This window comes from Salmo salar, chromosome ssa20 (genome assembly GCF_905237065.1).
Source record: "Salmo salar chromosome ssa20, Ssal_v3.1, whole genome shotgun sequence".
NCBI classification, from domain to species: Eukaryota; Metazoa; Chordata; class Actinopteri; order Salmoniformes; family Salmonidae; genus Salmo; species Salmo salar.
In genome coordinates, this window is record NC_059461.1 from 19,263,182 (window position 1) to 19,280,548 (window position 17,367).

Below are 17,367 nucleotides of genomic sequence, written 5' to 3' on the forward strand. Positions count from 1 at the left end.
CTTCCTTTATAACATACCTCCATGTACACATTCCACTTCAAATGACATGAAATACTGTACAATAACCCCCATTGTAAGATATTATATCCACCTCTTCTGTAACGCGCACATTCTCCCCTCTCACCTCTTCAGACATTTCTACATTAATATCCCCTCCATCTAATTTAGCGTCAATTTGTGCAGACACAGTATTTTCTCAACCCAAACAAAAGGCTTGTGTCCCAGTGTGGCGCAGGGCGTGGAGCAGAGTGATGTTATCGAGGTCACTGTGATCTAATCAGGTGTGAATGAAAGTGCTTGGCAGCACTCCCGGGCCCAGCCTGTCGTCATCACTGGGTAGAGAGGGGGAGAGAGGGAGGAGAGAGGGAGAGAGAGGGAAAGACACACAAAGGGAGGAGTGTGGGGCTGCATCCAGCTAGTGCATCTCAGGGAGACATGTAGATGTCAGGCTCTGTGGGACACTAGGGGTTTAGCCGGCCTCTACTGGGTGGCGAAGAGAGAAATCGCCATCCTTGGCAAGCGAGACTAGACAAAAGCCGAGGAGACTCAAATGAATCCGTTTCAAACTATTATGAGATCAGAATTGTTCTTGTATGTATCGTCAATGATGCTAAATATATTTTATACATGTTTTTATTCAAACAGTTGGGTAAGACATTTTAGTTGATATTCTTCATCGTATACTCCAAGGTGTGTCATTTAAAAAAAAAATACTGACTATATTTCGATGATAAAACTACTGGTGAGCAGATTCCTTCCTTTCACAAATACTAAACATCACCCCACTTCTCCCCTCCTCTCTGCATAGGCTGCTCTGGTTGGCAGAGTAGCTGAACTCTCAGGATCCTTTTTCAGAGCCAGTCTGTCACCCAAACACAGGCCCCACCCACACCAGTAGCCATTCAATAGAGAGGGCTCTACTTTCAATGGTCTGAACACTGCCCAATCACTGAGCCCTAGCCGCTGGCTCTCAAAGTCTCAGCCAATAACTGCTCTTCCTCTTTAACACATGACTAAATGTGCTCCTGTCCATCAACTGGTTCATATATAGTTCATGCAATTAAATGTGGAGCAGTTTAATAACTTGCGTAGCCAAGCTCCTTTGTGTGTATGTGCATGCATGTTTGTATGCGTCTCTCTCTCTCTCTGTGTGTGTGTGTGTGTGTGTGTGTGTGTGTGTGTGTGTGTGTGTGTGTGTGTGTGTATGTGTGAGAGAGGGAGAGAGAAACAGAGTGAGAGAGAGGGGTGAGACAGGGAGGAAAAACAGAGAGTTAGAGTGTGTGTAAAAGAGAGAGAGAAAGAGAAAGAGAGAGAGAGAGACAGATCGGGCAGGACATCAGAAGATCGGACAGACATAGTTTGTTAGCGTGTGTGAATGTGTTTGAGTGTGTGTGTTTGTGTGTGTGGGACAGAGGCAGGGAGAGAGGGAGAGAGAGAGAGAGAGAAGAACCCATTCCCCTCAGTTCCACACTAACTTTTCAACGTGTGCACTTGAGGGAAGTTAGCTGTTCGACCGGCTACGGAGGGGTTTTTTTCTTCCCTTTTCTCCCACCTATACACTTTTCCCCTTTCTGCAATAACATCGACGAGACAAGCAGAGAACTTCCAACTGAATAACTGTCTGCTATTATTTCAGTGAGTATCTATTCATTTACAATCTGTGTTTTGTAACAATTCCCCCCTGGCCACACTGTGCCAGTCGCTCTCCTCTGCATGATGTCTGAGTGGCTCTGAATAGAACACATTCTCCCCATTATACGCCTTATTAGCACAATCTTCTATGCTTTACTTCTATGCATTATTTCTGAACGAGGGCCTTATTATATGTGCTCACTGATGGCTTAGTTGAGTGTACTAGAACTGCAATTATGATTTCCACTTACCTATTGGTAGTATGACTGTTTCTAAAGAAAAGGATTGTGTAAGTGTTGGATTGTCTTAAAAAAAAAGGCATGTTTGTGTGTGGTTATTATAACGTGGGTGCATGCATTGGAGAGTATGCGTGCGAGGTACAGTTTGTCTTAAAGAGAGCATGTGCGCTTTAAACAGAGGGTCTGTGTGAAAGAGCGAGTTTGAGAGAGACTTTGTCCACCGCACACAATATGTCTGTGTGCGAGTGTAAGTATGTGCGCGTGCGCGTGTGTGTGAATGAATGCATCCCTGTGCGTTTCCCTGTATGTCTGCGTGTGTTTCATAACGCTGGTCCCTGGGAATGTTGGGTGCGCCCAGTAGCAGTAGTAGTTGTTTGACTGAGAGGAACTGTGGACAAAAGCGTCCAGCCCCATCCAGACCGCCGTGTCGGCCATTAGAGCAGTGAGAGATAGGCAGCCAGCTGCTGCTCAGGGTGCTGGAGGAGGGGATGCCTGGCCCGGGTTAGAGGTGACCATGCTTCACTTTTGACTGGCTTTTCAAAGAGTCTCTCTCTCTCTTTCCCCTCCCCTTGCTTTGACTCTAGTTGTACACAGAAAAAAAACATAGCTGCTGTGAAGTAGTAACGTGCTCAGAGGCTGAGAAGTAAAAAATGCAACGTAGGATGTCCAAGAAGGTTTATAAACAGCAGTGAAAGAGGAAGAGAGAGAGGAGTGTAATTATAAGAACGGCTGGTGTTTTTTTCCAGCGTCTTGTGTGTGTGTGTGTGGGGGGGGGGGTCGGAGGAGTTGGAATGTATTGAGTGACAGGAAATACAGCCTGTCCCCAGCTATCTTGTTTGTCGTGTCTGCTTTGTCCAAAGCCCTTAATCCACTACAAAAGCTGTCTGAGAGAGGGACTAGTAACACCAAAAACATTGCCCAGATCCCATGAACAAACCGACATAGTGACAGAGAGAAGAACAGACATTAAAGAGGGATTATGACAAAACTTGAAAATACCACAACAAGTATTAAAAAAAAAACTACAATAATATACGGACACGTCATTGATGACACTAGAAAAGCAGCTTTAAAAACAAATAGCTGCACAGCTGTGGACTAAAGACAGACAGTCTTCCATAGGCATCGTTAAAAACAGCTATGGCTCTGGGGAGAATCAACAGAGAAAAAGTATTTGGTGTGCATATGTGTACCACATCCCCAGGACATAGGCCCAGTACAAGCAGTCCTTTGAGATGCCTTTACATGTAGAGTCTTGTTACTCTGATACACATCTGTGTTGCCACGATGGAAGTCTGGCAACAAGAAGTTACATTCAATATCCGTAACAATTAGAGGAATCAATGAAAGGCTATTGATCAATTGAAAGTATTCGCTTTAGTCCGAAACAGATTTTTAAAACTGCACATCTTAGGGTCAAAGCATTTGTGAATCACTCGTTATCACTTGTTGATCTTTGAGGCGGAGATAGGAGTGTGTTTGGGTGCAGGGTTTGAGAGCTTGTGCAACCTGTCCTCCGGCCCTGTAGCCTGCCCTGCGCTGGGACTGGACTTTGCATTTAGGCTGGATCTCTCAGGCCCCTTTACCTGGATTTGAATAGAAAACCAGACAGCAGTCACCACTCCCGCGCTGGACAATGAGGATTTTGTTAATGCTCAGCCGCAAGCCTGCTGACACAAAGCACATAGCCACATAGCCTAGCCTAGGCCAGCCCGGCCCAGGGCAGCATAGCACAGAGTGGAGTGGAACGGGCAGGCGGGGCGCCAGCAGGGGCGCCGGCAGGGGGGCAAGGGGGGGCAAGGGGGTTTGCGGGGGTGGGATTAGCAGACGTGGAATCAGGGTAGTGGGATGGGGGTTGAAATGGACAGGAAATTACTGGCTTTGATGAAGCAGTGGCAGATTCTCCAGAGCCTTTCCATAGCTGTAAAAAAGCAGTCTGAGCATAAAATGTCACCACACTTCAAGGCCTCATTGTCACCTCCGTCTGGCTATGACGGGGCTGTTAAGACCCCACAGACGTGCACTACAAACCTTTGCAAAAAGTCTCTCTCTCTCTCTCTCTCGCTCTCTCTCTCTCGCTAGTACAATCTCTGTCCCTAATGACCATGTTGGAATCCGGCACTCTACATCAGCACTCTGCATACAGTAGATATCTTACTGCAGCAACACCACAGAATATTTTAAAACCTGTAAGACCGTGGAGAAGGAGCCCAGATGATGAGATACATCTTAAGTGTGAAATCTGAATTTGGCATGCTTAAAGTGAACTTGCCTTGTTAAGCGTAACATATAAATTGGCATTCTAGTTTCCTGAACGGTCTCTTGTCATTGCTCTGTGCTCGATCGGAGATCACAGAAAGAAAGGAGAGGATTCTCAACTTCCTAGTCCATTCCTACACGGTTTTGGTCTGTTTTAATGGTTCATGGGCTGTTTCACAAGGGATGGATCAGGTCTTGATTATTTCCTTTGAAGTTGAATCATTTTGTTGTTCCACTGAACATTTCTCATCGAAACATCTGATATCATCAGAAAACATAAATCAGGAAACATAAATCTTTGTAAAATGGAAACGCTGTCCGTCACAAACTGAGGCTCCATCCTCCATTCCCCTCCACAGCTATGCTGAACCAGGGAGCAGAGAGAGTAATGTGTGCTCAGTGAATATCAGGGTCGATTAAGAGTCCCTTCTGGCTGTGTTAGAGCAGATTAGACAGCGGCAGCAGATACAGGCCGCAGGCTGGTCATCTGCCTCTCTGACCCACATTGCTCTGATGTGCACGTCTCTTCCCATTACACTGACAATCAGACGTCACATTACATCAGCTGAGAGGCCGGGGAGCCGCTATCTGCATGCAATGCATACCCTCCCCACAGGCTCTTCTCCTAATAACCGAGCACGGTCACATCACCACCATCCTCCTGGCATCCATCGCCTGGTTTAAGGTAATGCTATTCAACTATCACCCTAATGCAACACTCACTGAGGTCAAGTCCCTATATCAAACCAGAACTGTTCTATTCCCTGTGTACGGGTAAGCCTATAACATGTATTTCCAAGCCCTCCATCAGTTTGCAGCTGGCTGACAGACCAGGTCTGTTTGCAGGCCAGCCGGCCGAGCCGGGATATAATTGGCAGCTGTGGAGTGAAAAGCAGGCTCAGCAACAGATAAGGGCTGTGGGGAAAGCTCTAGAATCAGCATGGCTTAGCAGATGATAAATGATGTGTTCACAGAAGTATGCTGTCAGTGCTTTGAGGGAGATGGAGAGAGAGAGAGAGCGAGAACGATAGAGTGAGAAAGGGAGAGAACGATAGAAAACGTGGGAATAGAAAGAAACATTACGGATGTTTTTGCTGTAATTTAAAATGGAAAAACACAACAATGCTGTCTACCAGGTCAGCGAGAAGGAAATAAAATTCTAAGCTGTGCCAACACACCAGCTAATACAATCTTCTGCCTGTCAGCTTACCTACTTTAATCCAGAAAGGTTTAACGCCTCTTAGAAATCTGAAAGGAGACATGAATTCAGCTGAGATTTCTTCATGCAGCTAGAGGAAGGAACTGCCTGGAAGGGGGGTTAAGACTCTATACAACTAACTAACTCTCTGGATCAATGCTTTCAACTCTGCTCCACTGACTGGGTACGCCACAGCAGATAGCTACATGTACTTTGAGCCAATAGGAAAGCATGGAGGTTTATTAACAGCACAGGACATTGTTGTAGGAGTTGTAATGTGTTGTAATGTGCTACTTTAGTGAAATCAAATCAGCACTATTATGAGTGACACTGATTGAGCGTTGGCTTGCCAAATGGTATGCCAATACCTGACCATGCCCAAACTCTGCTATGCATACATTGAATGGGAAAGACTAAGTAGTCAGGACAGAGTGTACTTTGTGAAGAGGCGGGGGCCTCACTGTCATCAGTGTGCTGCTGGCCCCGAGGCTCACGCTGTGACGCAGAGGCAGACTCCTGAGGAATAGAGATGCTCAGCTCTCTGAGTGGTCCTTTACACTGATGGATGGGCACGGGTTTGTCCTCTTGAGTTTTACTTAGGTGTCCGTCTGCTAGAGGAAGATCAGAAGAGAAGATGCCACGGCCCACACATGAACTACTGACATGCAGAGAAGACAAAAGAGTTCCTGGCAAAATCCACGGCCATCCTGCTCGTGCCTTATGTGGAATTCTACTGAGAACAAGGGTTGACTAGGCGTGTCAATACCTGCCATAAGGCAGCACAGCTCCGGGACAAATGAAAGTTCCATCTATATTCAGGTCATTCGCATGCTGGCTCAGCCCACTGGCTCCTAGTGATAACGTAAATATGAAATCAGCACTGCTTCGTCGTGCGGTGCCTCTCCTCCCTGCCCCTCCGTGCTATTTTAAATCTCACTGTGTGAGACATCCCTCCTTCGCGCCCCCAGCAAGGGGGGTTGAGAGGCAGGCGGGAGAAGAGGAGGGAGGAGGAGAGTATAGAGGGAGGGGAAGGAGAGATGGCGGGCAGCTGCATGCCTTATTTATTGTGATCCAGAGTGCAGTGAGTGCAAACAGTCGTCAGAGGAGAAATGCTAACCCTCTGGGCTTGGAGATGATGCCATGACTGCACTGCGTCTACACAACAGATTAAAGCAGGGATTATGTGCCATAAACAAATGTTGTGTAACTTTTTGTTGCGGTCAACCTTGAGGGGGAAATAAATGTGTTAAAAAAAAGATGTGGGTTATGCGTTCTTTAACGACATAACTAAAGCATCTTCAACTGGACTGTACAGCCGTACTACAGCTCTGATAACAATGCATAATAGGACCACATTTGTGGATTTGGTCTGAGAACTGTGACAAAGCCAGTGTTTAGGGGGGCCAGTGGACCTAACCAATGAAAAAATGCTCCTTGAGGCAGACGTGACAGCAGAGAAATGTCACAGCTAAATCCAGTAGACACCCACAAAGGGCTCCATCCCTTTTTCTGTTAGCAATCTTCAAAACTGCTCATGAAAGAGCTTATAACATATTCATCAGCTTGATTAAACCGAGCCAGTGCCGCTTCAGATCTGAGAGACGACGACATCATATTCTTCTCAGGATCGCTCTAGCAGAACCAGGCTGAGGTGACAGGACCTATCCACTGTGGGGTCAAAAGTGAACAGATGACATGAGATGGCAGACCGAGGGAGTGATCTCCCTTCATCAGTAGAGAGAGAGAGAGAGATGTTGTCCAATCCCAACACATTTTACAACTGGTTTTACACAAACAAGCATTCCAGTCTGAGAGTGTGACAAGGGAGAACGATTACCAGATGCAGTGGATGTGTGAGGCGATAGATATTGAACCGTATAACAAACAGCCCAGACTAAGGACTGAGGGGAGTGATGTAGTGTTTAGTACTATTCTATAACACTACAACACTCCCTCTGTACATACTTATTTGTCTTCTTACACAGATAGCCTCTTCCCTTTGTGTGAAGGAAGAGGCTAACTGTGATCGCATGGAGGGTTAGATTGCGCTGCCTGAGAGCATCGAAGGTTAACTCTGAGTGCTTTTTCGCATTAAAGAGAAAAAATGGCTCTGGCTGGCGGGCTGAGAGTTGGAAATTAAACACCCGGAGCCTTGGCAGAGTCAGAGGTGGCACGTGGAGAGTTCTGGAGGCTTGGCGTGGCGAACTGAGGCTTGGCGCTCTGCCTGGGAGAGATCTCAGAGTAGTAGTCCCTCAGCGCTGGGGAACCCAGGGGTGGTCCTTTCTTCCACCTGAGCCTCTGAATATCATACCATATCATATAATACTACACCCTGCCGCTACAACTATGCATACCATAGCAGCTAGACATCAACTATTATTCCACTATAACGTGAGACTTAATATGATACTACCCCACTGCAACACTAAATCTAATACAAAATGAGTTCATTTAGAAGAGAGATTTGCAATTCTGCCAGTTAATAATTTGTCAGATCTTACTTGTTCTCACATGTTCTGACTGACATGGCAATTAAGGCATATTTGTTGGATTTGATTGCGTTTTCTATCAAAATTCAGACCACTCCGTGAAGTGATTAAATGTGTCTGCAGCCGTTTCCTGCAGTCAAATGACCTAGTGGCCTCATGGGTTGAATGCTATTAATATTTTTTATAATTTCATAATTAATAAAAATAAATAAAATACTGACAAATCTGGTGTTTCTATATGTCAAACAGTTTTGTTCCATTTCAGTCTTATGTGTAATATTGGGATGCAAACTCAAAATGGAATACATTTCAACTCTATATCTGACATGGTACAGGAGTCTTCTTTTCTTTTAAGCCCATAAACATGAGTGTGAGGTATATACTTTTGTTTTAAAGTAGACTTGTTCAAGACCACCAAGAAACACTCTATGTGACCCTGACTTAGCCCACTGCAGTTAAAGGTTAAGAAGCTATGAGATTAAATGACAGCGCCCCAGGTCGTTGTGTAATGCTGACGGACAGTCAGACACGTAGTGTGATGTGTACGTCAGGGCATGTCTCAAGCCTGAAGAAACTCGGTAGAGTATTTTTAGAACCGGCATGTAGAAAGTGTCAGGTTAAGAGCGCGTACGGCATGTGACAGAATGCTTTCAACGCATTCCCACTGTCAGAACAACATGGCCGCGGAATATTGAAATATATACGCGTTTATATGCAGTCTCCTCATGTCTACTGTACATTGTATTAGATCAAATGTTCATAAGACAGATTGTCTGACCTGGTTTCTTAGTGTCAGATAGGTAACGTTAGAATCCAGGATCCTGTTGATGGACTTGAGCACCATTACATCAGCCAGTCAGAGTACACTGTGTGCTCTCATTTCTGACCTCTAGAATGTGCTGATGCCGCAGGGTTCAAGTGGGTTCAGTGGCAGTGTTAAAGTAAATCCAGTTCACTCTGTGGCCCTACTTCTCTCACTGCACAGGGTTTCAACTGGTTCAGTATCGGTAACTCAATCAAACACTCAAACGGTCCCGAAGTCTTAGTTTGAATTTCACAGCTTGCTCCCTAATGCAAAGTTGAGGGAAAATTACAGATTGTTTCAATGATATCAGCCTGGGCGGTCTTAGACAGAACTATTTCATAAGGAAGTACAGCATGTGTGGATTTGAGTCAGACTGCCAATGTGTTCTGCATGCAAACAGGATAAAAGTTCAGTCAAATGAAAAGAGGGGAAAAGGAAAGAGATATTCCAGAATGAAAAGCCCTTGTGTCTTGGGGCAGACAGCTAAATTATACAAGTGCCAAGGAAGGTAGGGAACACAGCCAACCCAACGCCAGACTCATTTTGGGAATCTCTGACCAGGCTGAAAAACAATCACTGCTTACCTTGAAACTGAGGGAACACTGAGGACAGACATAAGAGAAGAATGCTTTTCCAACCATTTTTTGTTACGTCCTCTGTAATCAGCTAACTTGCAACTGATATTAACGCTCATGGAATATATGAAATTAGAAACATGTGAGAGACATGACAACAGAATACTGCAGTAAAGGCATAGTGATGCCTCAGTGAACTGTGTCAGAATGCAAAAGGACCTGAACAGTCTATTATTTCATGGGTCTCGTAAAGCAGCCTAAAGGTGTAGAGACAAAGCTAACGCAGCAAACCGAGGTCTGGAGAACCAATCAATTATATCATTATTTCATGTTTGATGGAACTAACAGAGTCAGGAAGCCTGTAATCCACTTCTCTATACGAGACACATTCTAAAACCCTCAACAAATCTAATTAGTTGCATTATATTCCAGAATATTTGAACCAGGCTTTTGTATTCCCCACCCATCCTAAATGCCAGATTTGTGTGCCAAAGATGACAAAAAAGAACAAAAGCAAGAGAAGTGTCTCAAATCCCTGCCGCATGTTACACAGTTAAGAGGAGCAGCCGAATGGGAAGTGTGCATGAATAAAACATGACTGCATGAGTTTCCAACCTCAAAGAGGCTGAAACAGGAAGATGCTGTGTTCCCCGTGCAGTATAGAGCTGGGGTTCAGAGCAGGGTAAAGGGAACAGCCGTCAAACTACTAACAATGCTACAGTGCAATGGTTTATGCTGTAGGGGGGATCTCTACAACACGCGCTTAGCTAACCATCACAACATGCTTCCATTTCTCCAAGCCATTTTTGGAGGATTGATTGACGTGCCGTTTTGGATTTTATATTCAGGCTCTTTCCTTTTCCTTTGTCTGTTTTCCCCACAGCACAGGTGACTGGGATGTGTAGCGTGTGTGAGGAGGAGATGGAATATGCTGGGGGAGAAAGAGGCACTGCTCTGGGCTAGGTAAGGTAAGAGTCTTGTTAGCAGTCACAAGTTTCATCGCAGCAGCAGCAGAAGAGGAAGATGACTAGGGTATTCACCACAGCTGCAGGAATGACTATTTCGGGAAACCCAACATCATGACTCTCCTCTCCTCCCCTGCTGGCACCTCATCAAAATCTATTAGCAACTCAACAACAGCATGGGTGGTAACAAACTGGGCATCTACATTGAACATGCTGGCCAAGAGAAATGAGTGGCCTCCTATATCTGCTGGCCTGGAAGCAGCAGCCTATATTATGTGGTGTAGTGGTTGCTCAACAAAGGCGAGTGGTTGCTGATCTAGGGACATGAGTGTGACAACTAAAGGACAAGACATTTCTCCTGGTGCCCTCAGTAAACATTCAACGCTGTCGGTGAGTTTGAGCATCTGTCCAAAACCATCGACCGTTAAATGTACCCTGAGGGCCACCTTTAAAGAGACACTCGGCAAGAAGAGAGGGATGAAGACAGACACTTCCTGTAAATCTCCTGGTTTTACATCATCTTCTGTTACTTCCCATACTGGACTTAGTTAAGAGGTCCACCTCTTAATGCTGCAATAAACATTCATTGCTGTCGGTGGGTTTACATGAGAACAGCTCACTGATCAATGAATGCAGACTGCGGTACAAACACCCCGAGTGATGGGATAGGAGAACAGATAACATGGAAACATACAGCCAGCACTAATGTTCTATGTTCTACTGTAGACTCTACTGTACTATCCAGGAGTAAAAACAACATTGCAAAGATACAATTGTAATTATACTTACCATGTACAGTGCCTTGCAAAAGTATTCAGACCCCTTGGATTTCTTTAAAAAAAAAAACGTTTATTACAAAGTGGAATTGAAATTGATTTAATTGTCATTTTTTTGGTCAACAATTTACACAAACTACAGTGTAATGTCAAAGTGAAATAAAAATTCAAAAAAATGTTTTAAGAATAATACATTTTAATGTCTTGCCATAGATTTTCAAGTAAAATCAAAACTGTAACTTGGCCACTCAGGAACATTCACTGTATTCTTAGTAAGCAACTCCAGTGTAGATTTGGCCTTGTGTTGCAGATTATTGTCTTGCTGAAAGGTGAATTCATCTCTAAGTCTGGTGGAAAGCAGACTGAAGAAGGTTTTCCTCTAGGATTTTGCCTGTGCTTAGCTCCCTCCCAATTATTTTAATCCTGAAAAACTCTTTGCCGATGTCAAGCATACCCATACCATGATGCAGCCACCACCATGCTTGAAAATAAGGAGGCAGTTACTCAGTGATGTGTTATGTTGGATTTGCCCCAAACATAAGGCTTTTCAATTAGGCCAAAAAGTATATTTCTTTGCTGTGTTTTTTGTTGTTGCAGTATTACTTTAGTGCCTTGTTGCATACAGGATGGAATATTTTTATTCTGAATATTTGTATTCTTCTTTTCACTCTGTCATTTAGGTCATTATTGTGGAGTCACTACAACGTTGTTGATCCATCCTCAGTTTTCTCCTATCAAAGCCATTGAACTCTGTAGCTGTTTTAAAATCCCCAATGGCCTACTGGTAACATCCATGAGCAGTTTCCTTCCTGTCCTGCAGCTCAGTTAAGAAGGACGACTGTATCTTTGATGTGTCTGGGTGGTTTAATACATCAAACACAGCATAATTATTAAATTGACCATGCTTAAAGAGATATTCAATGTCTGATTTGTTATTGTAACCCATCTACCAATCACTGCCCTTTGAGGCTTTCGAAAAGCTCCCTGGTCTTTGTAGTTGAATCTGTGATACTTGACTGAGGGACCTTAAATAAACTCAGCAAAAAAAGAAACATCACTTTTTCAGGACCCTGTCTTTCAAAGATAATTCGTAAAAATCTAAATAACTTCACAGATCTTCATTGTAAAGGGTTTAAACACTGTTTCCCATGCTTGTTCAATGAACCATAAACAATGAATGAACATGCACCTGTGGAACTGTCGTTAAGACACTAACAGCTTACAGACAGACGGTAGGCAATTAAGGTCACAGTTATGAAAACTTGGGACACTAAAGAGGCCTTTCTACTGACTCTGAAAAACACCAAAAGAAAGATGCCCAGGGTCCCTGCTCATCTGCGTGAACGTGCCTTAGGCATGCTGTAAGGAGGCATGAGGACTGCAGATGTGGCCAGGGCAATAAATTGCAATGTCCGTACTGTGAGACACCGAAGACAGCACTACAGGGAGACAGGACAGACAGCTGATCGTCCTCGCAGTGGCAAACCACGTGTAACAACACCTGCACAGGATCGGTACATCCGAACATCACACTTGCGGGACAGGTACAGGATGGCAACAACAACTGCCCGAGTTATGCCAGGAACGCACAATCCCTCCATCAGTGCTCAGACTGTCCGCAATAGGCTGAGAGAGCCTGGACTGAGGGCTTGTAGGCCTGTTGTAAGGCAGGTCCTCACCAGACATCACCGGCAACAACGGGCACAAACCCACCATCGCTGGACCAGACAGGACTGGCAAAAAGTGCTCTTCACTGACTAGTTGCGGTTTTGTCTCACCAGGGGTGATGGTTGGATTCGCGTTTATCTCAATCCCATTGAGCACGTCTGGGACCTGTTGGATCGGAGGGTGAGGGCTAGGGCCATTCCCCCCAAAAATGTCCAGGAACTGCAGGTACCTTGGTGGAAGAGTGGGGTAACACTCATCAAGAACTGGGAAATCTGGTGCAGTCCATGAGGAGGACATGCACTGCAGTACTTAATGCAGCTGGTGGCCACACCAGATACTAGAGGTCGACCGATTATGATTTTTCAATGCCGATACCAATACCGATTATTGGAGGACCAACCAAAAAGCCGGTACCGATTAATCAGCCGATTTTTATATATATATATATATATTTGTAATAATGACAATTACATCAATACTGAATGAACAATGAACACTTTTATTTTAACTTAATATAATACATCAATGAAATCAATTTATTCTCAAATAAATAATGAAACATGTTCAATTTGGTTTAAATAATGCAAAAACAAAGTGTTGGAGAAGAAAGTAAAAGTGCAATATGTGCCATGTAAAAAAGCTAACATTTAAGTTCCTTGCTCAGAACATGAGAACATATGAAAGCTGGTGGTTTCTTTTAACATGAGTCTTCAATATTTCCAGGTAAGAAGTTTTAGGTTGTAGTTATTATAGGACTATTTCTCTCTATACCATTTGTATTTCATATACCTTTGACTATTGGATGTTTTAATAGGTACTTTCGTTTTGCCAGCCTAATCTCGGGAGTTGATATGCTTGAAGTCATAAACAGCGCAATGCTTGAAGCATTGCGAAGAGCTGCTGGCAAACGCAGTAAAGTGCTGTTTGAATGAATGCTTACGAGCCTGCTGCTGCCTACCACCGCTCAGTCAGACTGCTCTATCAAATCATAGACTTAACTATAATATAACACACAGAAATACAAGCCTTAGGTCATTAATATGGTCAAATCCGGAAACTATCATTTCGAAAACAAAATGTTTATTCTTTCAGTGGAATACGGAACCGTTCCGTATTTTATCTAACGGGTGGCATCCATAAGTCTAAGTATTCCTGTTACATTGCACAACCTTCAATGTTATGTCATAATTACGTAAAATTCTGGCAAATTAGTTCGCAACGAGCCAGGCGGCCCAAACTGTTGCATATACCCTGACTCTGCGTGCAATGAACGCAAGAGAAGTAACACAATTTCCCTAGTTTAATATTGCCTGTTAACCTGGATTTCTTTGAACTAAATATGCAGGTTTAAAAATATAAACCTCTGTGTATTGATTTTAAGAAAGGCATTGATGTTTATGGTTAGGTACATTCGTGCAACGATTGTGCTTTTTTCACAAATGCGCTTTTGTTAAATCATCCCCCGTTTGGCGAAGTCGGCTGTCTTTGTTAGGCAGAAATAGTCTTCACAGTTCGCAACGAGCCAGGAGGCCCAAACTGCTGCATATACCCTGACTCTGTTGCACAGAACGCAAGAGAAGTGACACAATTTCCCTAGTTAAAAGAAATTCATGTTAGCAGGCAATATTAACTAAATATGCAGGTTTAAAAATATATACTTGTGTTTTGATTTTAAGAAAGGCATTGATGTTTATGGTTAGGTACACATTGGTGCAACGGCAGTGCATTTTTCGCGAATGCGCTTGTTAAATCACCCGTTTGGCGAAGTAGGCTATGATTTAATGATAAATTAACAGGCACCACATCGATTATATGCAACGCAGGACAAGCTAGATAAACTAGTAATATCATCAACCATGTGTAGTTAACTAGTGATTATGTTAAGATTGATTGTTTTTTATAAGATACGTTTAATGCTAGCTAGCACCGTACCTTGGCTCCTTGCTGCACTCGCATAACAGGTAGTCAGCCTGCCACGTAGTCTCCTCATGGAGTGCAATGTGGTCGGCCATGATCGGTGTCCAAAAATGCCGATTACCGATTGTTATGAAGACTTGAAATCGGCCCTAATTAATCGACCTCTGCCAGATACTGACTGTTACTTTTGATTTTGACCCCCCCTTTGTTCAGGGACACATTATTCAATTTCTGTTAGTCACATGTCTGTGGAACTTGTTCAGTTTATTTCTCAGTTGTTGAATCTTGTCATGTTCATACAAATATTTGCTGAAAGTTTGCTGAAAAGTTTGCTGAAAATAAACACAGTTGACAGTGAGAGGACGTCTTTTTTTGCTGAGTTTATGTTGTATGTATGTGGGACAGAGGATGGGTATGTCAACCACTATTATTTCACACATACTGAGTCAATGTAACTTACTATGTGATTTGTTAAGCCACATTTTACTCCTCAACTAATTTAGGGGCTGAATACTTATGCAACGACTATATTTTAGTTATGAATTTTTTATCTATCTATCTATCTATCTATATATATATATATATATATATATATATATATATATATATATATATATCTTTCACTTTGACATAAATTATTTTGTGTAGATCGTTGACAAAAAATGACAATTAAATTCATTTTAATCCCACTTTCTAACACAATAAAATGTGAAGAAATCCAAGGGGTCTGAATACTTTTGCAAGGCAATGTAATTCCATTTCCCTGGGTTGTTATGGTAGATCATGTGTTTTGGCGAAGTGACTCATAATCTTCTCATCATAAGATCAGTGCACGTTTTACCGTACTTTTATTTCAGAATGATTTCCCCTTCTGTAACGGGAAGCTGAGGACAGCGACACCCTATGTCACAGGATTAACTGTTTAGTGGACCTCTCAGTTCCTTTTTTTATGTACCCTTTATTTAGTTGCTTTGAAATAAAGAATCTCCTTTTTCAGAGGAGACCTGTGGTCAAGAAGAGAGCTCCAGAATTGGAAGGCCGGCTGAAGCACTCACCAAACAGCTGGGAGTGTTCACGCTTTCATTATGCCAAAACAAAAGACCCTGAAATAAAGTTTCAACTCAGCAGATGTGGCAACAACAATCACAGGGGTGGAACAGAGCAACACGTTTTCACACATTTTTCAGTTTCGGTTCAAGTTGACCTTAAATAAAAAGTGAAACAATCAGCATGCTTGATTTTTGGAAAGTTAATTTGGCCTTTTCTATAATTGGAGGAGATAAAGACATATGGAAATAATCTGTCAGTAATTGCCCTGTAAGGTTATGTTAACATGCTGGGAAATCTCCAACACATTGACGTTTTTCAGCCAGGCCAGACCCAATGCATGTTTTATAATTTTTTTACAGTGGGAAAGAGTCTGAGGGAACAATGAAAACCAGCCTGGGTTTCCCGTCTCTAAACTAGCTTCTTAAAAACACACAGCACACCAGTATTGCAACTACAGTAGATTCTTTCACTCTGTCCACCTTTATTTTAAATCTTTTGTAATGTAACTTTATTTTAACAGGCAGGTCAATTAAGAACAAATTCTTATTTCCAATCATGGCCGGTCATATACCCTACTAAGGGTATAGAAAATGATTTATTGAAACTAAAATGCCTCTCACTGTTTTAAAACATGAGGATACACATTTCACACAACAATTACAGCAAATGCACTGTCATTACAACAACACTCCCAGATTTCTCTGGGACGGTAAGTCCTTGGAGGCTGGTGTACTGCAAAGAGACTCTCTACTCAGAAGGGGCTGTTTGTGACATACATTAGTCACCCACACAAAGACCTGCATGTTTATCCCGCTGAAGCTGGGCTTTGTCATCACACACAGTGAAGTTATAGGGACTGACACCGGGAACAGCTTGGCCCACTTCTGGGTGACCTTGAAACACTCTGAAGGCTTGAACCCGAGTTTTACGCCAAGGAAAGTTACATCAAGCAGAGGCTAAACGAAACAGGGAATGAATCAAATCTGGGATGATCATAAATTATTAAAGGTGAAAATGAAGAGATGGGACAGCACTTAGATGCTTCACAAATACACCAAGACTGCTGAATAGCCTTGCAGTTAAGAGCATTGGGCCAGTAACCGAAAGGTTGCTGGTTTGAATTCCTGAGCCAACTATGTGAAAAATCTGCCGATGTGCCCTTGAACAAGGCACTTAACCCTAATTGCTCCTGTAAATCGCTCTGGTTAAGAGTATCTGCTAAATGACTCAAATGTAAAATGGCTGACACAAGCATTGACAAAGAAACATTATTTCAATTACGATGCACTTGTAAGACAACTTTAATAGAACATGAATATGTTTTGAAGATAACATGTGATCACTGTGTCAGAGTAGAAATAGACCATTGACAATCAAATGCAACAACAACAAAAAAAACACAAAAGCAAAGAAAGTCAAATTCCCAGAGGTACATTTTATACGTTCACTTACTCTTTCAGTCTCTTTTCAGCAAACACAAATTTCAAATCTCAAAATCCACTGCTCAAGCATCTGTCCTTCCTCACTGTATATCAACTCCATTTCATGCAGGGATGTAATTCAAATGAATAAAGGAATGAATCTGAAACAACAGTAAGGGCTGCATTCTGATATGAAGTAGACATATGGGACTGAAAAAAAATGTCTGTTCTTAAATGACTTTTCGAAAAGTGCGTCAAACTTTCGCCCAGTTATGTGAGGCCAATGGAAAAGCATGTATTGGGACGAGGCCAAGTATTTCCATATGAGTTTTGAGTTCACCGAGTCCAACCTACAACTGGAAGTCATAATGTA

At 42.9% G+C, this 17,367-nt stretch overlaps 1 protein-coding gene and 1 long non-coding RNA gene across 4 annotated transcripts in view; one reads left to right on the plus strand and one right to left on the minus strand.

Annotated features, from left to right (window-relative positions):
* LOC106579986 (nuclear receptor subfamily 6 group A member 1-A) overlaps nucleotides 1-17,367 on the minus strand; it is a 104,886-nt gene that overhangs the window by 63,296 nt on the left and 24,223 nt on the right. The gene's annotated exons all lie outside the window — the stretch shown is intronic.
* Nucleotides 1,075-15,751, plus strand: LOC106579987 (uncharacterized). 3 transcript variants are annotated; one of them, XR_001322780.2, is made up of 3 exons: nucleotides 1,075-1,635; nucleotides 10,081-10,165; nucleotides 15,521-15,751. It is a non-coding gene; the product is annotated as an uncharacterized lncRNA (long non-coding RNA). The 3 variants fall into 3 exon arrangements; XR_001322779.2 differs by having other exon boundaries at nucleotides 10,081-10,160; XR_006760875.1 differs by lacking the exon at nucleotides 15,521-15,751 and adding an exon at nucleotides 11,619-11,854.